General features: G+C 37.2%; 1 long non-coding RNA gene across 1 annotated transcript; it reads right to left on the minus strand.

Moving 5' to 3' along the window:
* Positions 1–878: 878 nt before the first annotated feature.
* Positions 879–8,198, minus strand: LOC129655642 (uncharacterized). Its single transcript, XR_008716065.1, has 3 exons — positions 8,060–8,198; positions 5,843–5,926; positions 879–2,873 (listed from the first exon to the last, which is right to left on the minus strand). It is a non-coding gene; the product is annotated as an uncharacterized LOC129655642 (long non-coding RNA).
* Between the last annotated feature and the right edge of the window lie 301 nt (positions 8,199–8,499).

The raw sequence follows: 8,499 nt of genomic DNA on the forward strand, positions 1-8,499 counted from the left end.
GAGAAAGTACTTTATATAAATAAAAGTTGCATTTACCAACACTATGGTGTATAGAAATTATAACTGTCAATGACTCACACATTTTAATATTTTCTCTAAATGTCATAATCCTCATCAATTTTATTGCTATACTCCTTACAATTGTAAAAGCTATAATTTTGTGCTACAATAATTTTCCTTTCATTTTAATTATTTTATTAACTTTCGAAGGCTGAAAGGAAATCACTGCCACATTGTAACTATTCTTTTCTATCATTTCTTATTCCCAAACACCAGTATACTATCTTTTGTGATTAAATTGGATCAGATTTCATATAAAAATGTGTATTTGCTTTTCAAAATTAACATTAGATATTTAATCATTTTCTGTGGCATTAAGGAATCTAGAAAACATTATTATAGTTGTGATACAATATATACCTTACCCGTGTTATTTTTTGTTATTTTAATTGTATATAACATATGCCCTCATGAGTATTTGAAACCCAATAGTTTTATTAATTTATTTATTTCTTACATTCTTATTTATCCTGAGATGAAAATCTCTGTGTTTAGATTGCCATATAAATCTCTAGAAATGTTAGCTTATTCTATTCCTACTAATTATGCTTATGGAGTTTCTGTTTCACTGCAGCCCACCAGTGCTGGACAATATCATTTTCAGAACCTCTGTTTATTCTATAAGGTGGGAGTGTGGTATTTTAACATGGATCACCAACCTTAGCTTGTGTTATTTCCACCTCTGAGGTTTACACATGTGCACATAAATTCAAGGAAATAATTGGGAATACAAGTCCTTAAGAGTCTATCTACAGGGCAACATGTATGAGAGATGATTCTGCTTAGGGAAGAAGAAAATTTGAGGGAAAAAAAGGAAATGAGAAGAAAAATACATATCTTTATTTAATACTGATCTAAGCACAGCCCAATACATCTTTTTAAGAGGGGTAATGCCAGTACAATTTATTGATGATATTTCAGATAAATTATTTAAAATTTGATATCAAGGATGCATTTTTGAGGGGCCTAGGGCTTCCCAGATGGCACTAGTGTAAAGAACTGGCCTGCCAGGTTTTGTCTTATACAGGAGATATGAGATACAGGTTCCATCACTGGGTTGGGAAGATCCCCTGGAGGAGGGCATGGCAACCCACTCAGTATTCTTGCCTGGAGAATCCCATGGACAGCGGAGTTTGGCAGTCTACAGTCCATAGGATTATAAAGAGCTGGACATGACTGAAGCAATTTAGCACACATGCAGGAAATAAATGGCAAGTTGACACAGAAAGATATTCTTTTAACTTTTCAAGGAAAATACAAACTTCTATTAACATCCTCATATACCACAATTTGAATTCATATGTTATGTATTGTCTTTCCTTAATTTATGTATTTAATATTGTCTGTTTAGGGGTTTGCTGATGAGTTCTCTTTATTCATCTATTCTTGCAGCAATACCAGCTAGTATTAAAAAGCTTTCCCTAGGGTTTTATGAAAATACAGAAGGAATTTTCACATTTACCCTTCCCAGTAAGCTTAAGAAAACAATTTTATTTGAAAATTAATATATGAGGAGGATAAAAAATTAAACAGAATAAACTGTATATATTGACAAGTAATTTCTCTATCGCTACATATCCCAGCCCTTTCTTCCTTTCACAAGATTTGTTTCCAGTATTATATCTATCCTTCTTAAAATATTCTATGTATGTGCAAGTAAATATATGTATATATTCTATGCATATGCATATGAAAATACAGTGATACAGATTTTTTAACACATTAGATATTTCCTATCTTCTTCTTCCCTTTTGTTTACTTGTACAGTATTAAATATTAAAGTTAAATTTCCTCTGTGAACTCACATCTTGATTAACTTATCTAAATCTTGCTTTAAAATTGTTTTCTGCCAAATATTTTTGTTTTTCCTTGAAAATTTTCACTATATTTTGCTAAAACACTATTCAAAGAAATGTAAACACTATAAATTCATATGGTTATACTTAAATTCTTCCTAGAGCTACAATTAATACCTGCAAAGAAGATACAAAGATTTTAATGCTTCTCTGAATTCAGTCTCTCGTTATTCGGGTACAGTGGAGATTAAAATCTCTTACTGCCTGCACCGAGAAAAATAAACCCAGCACACCTGAGACTGCTATCCTTACAGTGGATTGCTTACAAGGTTGGACCTGGGCTAGTATCCATCAACTTGGCTCTCAGGTGTTCCTAACCAGCAATTAACAGATAAGGATGATTTGCTGTTTAGGCTTTTAAGTAAACCAAATGATGTTATGCTGAAACTTTCCTTTTCCTTTCTGAGTCTGGAACTTTAAGGAATGGGTACCTGTGTGACCACTCGAACAAAAACTCTGAACACTGAGTCCCTCATTAACTTTCCTGGTAGAATAGTTCACATGTGTCATTGCAACTCAGGGTTTGGGGAATTAAGTGTGTCTACACGGAGGAAGGACTCTTGGAAGCTTGTGCTGCACTGCACCCCATGCATCCTTTCATTTTGATGATTTTACTTTGTATCCTTTCACTATAATAAATATTAGCCATGAATACAACTTTATGCTGAGCTCTGTGCATCCTTTTAGGGAATTACCAAGGCCAAGAATGATCTTGGGAAATTGAACACATTCTCCCTTGCACTGGGTAGGGTCATGTAATTGGAGCTGACCCTATGTTGTTGGTAGTAGTACAGATCATTCTGGGCTGGAACATTAAATTATTGGTGTGAACACCACTTTGCTTCCTTCTCTTTCAGATGGTGGAAAACAATATCCCAGAGAGTGAAGATTCTTTAAAGCTGATGTTGAGAATGGGGATGATGTAGAGCAAAGCGTCCAACTGACCCAAGGTGGAATCTGCATTGTAAAAAATGAAACTGTTTTCAGTAACTGAAATTTTAGCGTTTTATGTGATTACCACACAAGAAGACAGTACTGAATGATACACATACTAAGTAGATTTTTGTTACCCTGAAAATAAGGTTACGTAGCATGAAGGGTATTGATATCAACGATTAATAGCAATAATTCCTTGTCATGCATGTAAAATTGCACTGCCTGTCATTCATACTTAAAATTTTAATGGCCATAGTTTATTAGAACAGATTATCCTCTATTGCATATTTTGCCATTTTGTGACAAATAATATTGACAGCCTGGACTAATTATTATAAAGAGAATACATAGATCAAAATATACTATAATTTATTGAGTTTTCTAAGAGTTGAGAAGACTTTCAAAATTAAGCATAGGCAGATATTTACAGTCAGTCACTTAATACAATGATGAACTGAAGTGGCATGAAATAATATGTTTTTATCACTAATTCACATATTTTTCAAATGTAATAAGTGAAATTAAGTTTTATATGAATATTTTTGTTATGATATAAACACTGTGCTTAGGATGTACATTTAGGTCACAAACATGTAATTGATAAGGACAGATTTTCCTAATTCATGTCTAAGGAGTGTGATGTTTTCTGACTCATTGGGAAAATTTGCTGAAATGTAAAGTTCTCCCTATGTTATAATTTTATAAGCAGGTTTCATTTAAAAGTAACAGGAATTTATTACAATACCTTTATTCTATTTTATATCATAGAAAATTGTGGTTCTATTTATGCAAAAGCTACAGAGACATATATTTAAATAACTTAGTAAATAATGTTTTTAAAATAACAGAATAGGTTTAGATTTACAAAAAATTATGAAGATAGAACAGAGAATGCCTATATATTTGCATTATTTATCCTATTATTAGCATCTTATATTAGTATCCCTGATAGCTCAGTTGGTAATGAATCCACCAGCAATGCAGGAGACCTGGTTCAATTCCCAGGTCAGGAAGATCTGCTGGAGAAGGGATAGTCTACCCACTCCAGTATTCTTGGGCTTCCCTTGTGGCTCAGATGGTAAAAAATCCATCTGCAATGCAGGAGACCTTTGTTCTATCCCTGGGTTGGGAAGATCCCCTGGAGAAGGGAAAGGCTGCCCACTCCAGATTCTTGCCTAGGGAATTCCATGGACTGTATAGTCCATGGGGTCTCAAAGAGTCGGACACAGCTGAGTGACTTTCACTTCACTTCATTGGTATGTTTTTTGTAATTAATGATATTGATACTGTATTCAGCTTTCCTTAGTGATTATCTAGTGTTCTGTACCTGAATCCCATATAAGATATTATATTATTCATTGTGTCTTCTTAGGCTACTTAGGCAGTGATAGTATCTCAGAATTGGTGTCTTACAATATCAATAGTTTGGGAGACTCCTGGTCAGTAGAATGCCCTTGAATTGGGATTTCTTTGATTTTTTTTGCAGTTAGACTGGGGTTATGGCTTATTTTTTTGACTTTTTTTTTTTTTTTTTTTGAAGAGAGGGGAGAAATATCACAGAGGTAAAGTATCAGTTTCATCACATCATTACCTTCATATAAAGCTACATACTATTAACATATCATTGTTTGTGTTCACAGTTGATTGGGGTAGTGTCTGAGGTTTCTCCACTGCAATTTTTTTTCTCCTTTTAGAATGAAGTTACTAAGCATAGTCCTCACTTGAGTGGGAGTTATGCTGCACCTCATCAAGGCCAGGGTAGCTAAATATATCATTAAGTAATATTTTAACTACAACAAAATACTTGGAAAAAGTATTTTCAGTCATTGCATAGTTGTTTTGACTACTAAAATGATTCCTTTAAGTTAATTTCTAAAGATAATAGTCTATTAGTAACTGTTCACATTTCCATTGTTGGGAATATTTTTCAAGACACTGAAATCCAATCCAGAGTTCTCCATACTAGATGGTATCAGACAACTATGCAAAAAAATCAATATGCCTGATGTTTTCCCATGGGGGTGGGGTGGGTACAACAAGATTTGGATGCTCCCTGATGCTAGGAGAGAAGTAGATAAGCATCTAAAGATTTTAAACTTGAAATGGAAGATTGGTGTGCTCTGAATGTTTGCGTGTGTGTAGTAGCTTCAGTTGGAGAAGGCAATGGCACCCCACTCCAGTACTCCTGCCTGGAAAATCCCATGGACAGAGGATCCTCGTAGGCTGCAGTCCATGGGGTTGCTAGGAGTCAGACACGACTGAGCAACTTCACTTTGACTTTTCACTTTACTGCATTGGAGAAGGAAATGGAAACCCACTCCAGTGTTCTTGCCTGGAGAATCCCAGGGACGGAGGAGCCTGGTGGGCTGCCGTCTATGGGGTCGCACAGAGTCGGACATGACTGAAGCGATTTAGCAGCAGCAGCAGTAGCTTCAGTTATGTCTGGCTGTTGCAACTCCATGGACTGTAACCCGCCAGGTTCCTCTGTCCATAGGATTCTCCAGGCATACTGGAATGGGTTGCCATGGCCTCCTCCAGGTGATCTTCCCTACCCAGGGATCAAACCTACATCTCTCTGTCTCCTGTACTGGCAGGCATGTTCTTTACCACTAGCACCACTGGAAAGCCCAGTGTGCTCTGAATACATATGATGACAGTTCTAAGGCAGAGCCATATTGAGCATGAATGAATTAAGCTCATTTTGTTTCTAGAATTATAAAAACATTCTTATTATATGTGATACAGAATGATGGATTCATAACCAAACATTTACATAAGATACTGGAAACTAATTCTAAGTTAAAGAAACAAATTGTACACACACACATGTCATGTATGTGAGAATGTGTGCACATGCACACACATACACAGACACACCATCTACGTAGAGATTAGTCCATAATTAAGAAAATAAATTATTTCTTAAAGCTTGTGACAAAATTCCACAAAATTTTTCTTATGAGCCAATGAAATGTTCTGACTTTACTTACCCAATACAAATTATTTATACTTGAGGTTAATTATTATTGATTGAAAATAATGAATCCCATGTATTCACATCTGGATAAGAATATCTGTTATCCAAAAGACAGATGCATATTAATATGATGGCTATGAAAAGACTGTCTGGATTTCACACATAACCTTTACCTGTTAATCCACCTCAGTGTTTGCATTATCCTTCTGTTAGGCATCCATTTTTCTGGCAGTCATTTTCCCCCATATGTTTCAAATGCTGGAATAATCACATTGGCAGGGTATCCTCTCACCAGGATGTTTTCACAGGTCACCAAATGATGAACTCTTTAGCTTGTGGACTACCACCTTGAGACAGAGATTACCCATGTCTCACATGCACTTGGAACATGACCAACGGGGTCATAAATCAGCCACTCTTAAAATCCCTTTCTCTAAACATTCTCAGAACTAGCTGTGCCACTTCGTGTTTTCTGTAAGCCAATACTGAAACAGAATGAAGATGATAGATCTTTCTGGTAGGAATGCCTATAAAGGATAAATTAGAACAAAATGAGCAGTGTAGATTGCCTTCAGATCACAATATAAATATGATGTTGGTGAAAGGAGAGGAAAAGGAAGGAATGGGTAGGAAGTAATTCAGATAGCTGCAGAGTTCTAAGAATGTCTCAGGCAGACCAATGTGGAGTATTTAAGCAAATCTTGCTCATTCCAGGAATCACACATCTAGCAGAAAGAGACCAGTACTAAAGAACCTGTATGCTTAATCATTAGCTGAGAACAGCCCAGAGGGAAATGTGACTTTGGTAGGAACTCAGTAGTTGATCCGCAGGTATGTGTAGTTGCCAGCTGGAGCTCTCAACTATTCTACATAGCAGTCTCTCTTAAGTAGTACACTGAGCAGTGCACTTACCATGACCCTCTCTCTTTATTAGGTATAACCCTTTTTTAAGATTCAGCTTAGGTATAACTCTCTAAAAAGGTCATCTCAAACATCTTCCACAAACTACATCATCTAGGTTAGGAATCTTTCTTCTATTCACTCTATACATGATCTTCTCTTAATGTCTTATTTTATTTTCAGATGATCATTTACTTATTTGTCATACACTACAGAATGTAAATGCTTTGAGGCCAGGAGTTATTTTCTCTTGATCTTATATTCCACAGAATCAGGCAAAGTTTATTACTGAAAGAAGAAATGAAGGATATACAGAGTGGTAGATTTTATTTCCACTATATCACTCGGGCTTCCCTGGTGGCTCAAACAGTAAAGAATCTGCCTGTAAAGGCAGGCAACCCAGGGTTCAACCCCTGAGTCAGGAACATTTCCTGGAGAAAGAAATGGCAATCACTTCAGTACTCTTGCCTGGAGAATTCCATGGACAGAGGAGCCTGGTAGGCCACCATCCAGGGGGCTGCAGAGGCAGACAGGACCAAACAACTAACACACACATGCAATCACTTGGAATATGCTTAAACCTGGAGAGAGTTGATACCCTTATTGCCATAACTGTGGCATCTGTGATGTGAAAGCAGTTCTGTCGTGGAGCCAGATGATGACTCTAGACTCAGTTCAGTCGCTTAGTCGTGTCCGACTAGAGTCTTTGCGACTCTAGATTAGACAGTTTAGTGGAACTCGCACATCTCAATTTCCTCACACAGGAATATTAACATGCATTTTGATTCACTGCCATGAAAATAATCTTGGTTATAGATAGCAAATATAATAAAGAAAACCTAGAGCCAAAACTCTGTAAATGTGCTAGAATATATACTATTCGTGTTAAAAACAGGGCAATAGGTCCAAAATGGAGTTACTTATGCTAAGTCCCATGTCACCAAACGGGAGACTTGAGTTTTGGCTTTCTCAGAAATGGAACCTTAAAAAGGTCAATCAGGAATCACCTTGGTGAGGTCATCTGCCTGATGGTCTCCTGCCATCCCCTAAATGAAAGTAACTTTGTAATAAACAACCCAGTTTTTGACTCCTTTATTTTCCTTCATGTCTATAAAAGTGTTTCATTTTGAACAGCTCCCCGGAGCCCCTTCTATCTGCTAAATTGGATGTTGACTGATTCGAATAGATTTTTGCTCAGTCTTAAAAAGGTAATATGCCTCAGTTTATTTCAGTAGTTGTTTGTAACAACAAGAAGTGGGCACTGAAGGAACCCCCCCGTGCCCCCCAACCCCTGCCGCCCACAGCCCCTCGAGCAATGAGCAATCAGTACCTGCTGAACCCCGAGCGAGCTCGTGGCCTCTTCCACCTCAGGAGGTGCTGGGTGCGACCCTCTCCAAGCCTCTGCTGCTTTTTTCTTAGGAACATGGCTTTACTTGAGCATTTCTTTTTCAGACTCGGTGCAGAAATTGGCTGGAGTTCAACTGGGTCTGACTTTAAAAACAGACCGGGCCTAAGGGTGGTCGGAGTCTGATTTAGAAAGTGGACCGGGTTCACCTTCAGACTGCAGACAAATTAGAAACAGGATTGATTCCGACTGACGCTGCAGTGAACCCAACGTGTGGCATCAGGTGAACCTAATTTTGTTTTGAGGCTGAACAAGCACTTTAACCTTGCCCACGATAATCCTGAATTACTGCGGCCACAGCGGAGAACTTTTAACGTAGCTGTTTAGCTGTTTATGAGATGCCTCAAAGAAAAGGGGGTCTCAGC

Source organism: Bubalus kerabau, chromosome 1 (assembly GCF_029407905.1).
Source record: "Bubalus kerabau isolate K-KA32 ecotype Philippines breed swamp buffalo chromosome 1, PCC_UOA_SB_1v2, whole genome shotgun sequence".
Lineage (NCBI taxonomy): Eukaryota > Metazoa > Chordata > Mammalia > Artiodactyla > Bovidae > Bubalus > Bubalus kerabau.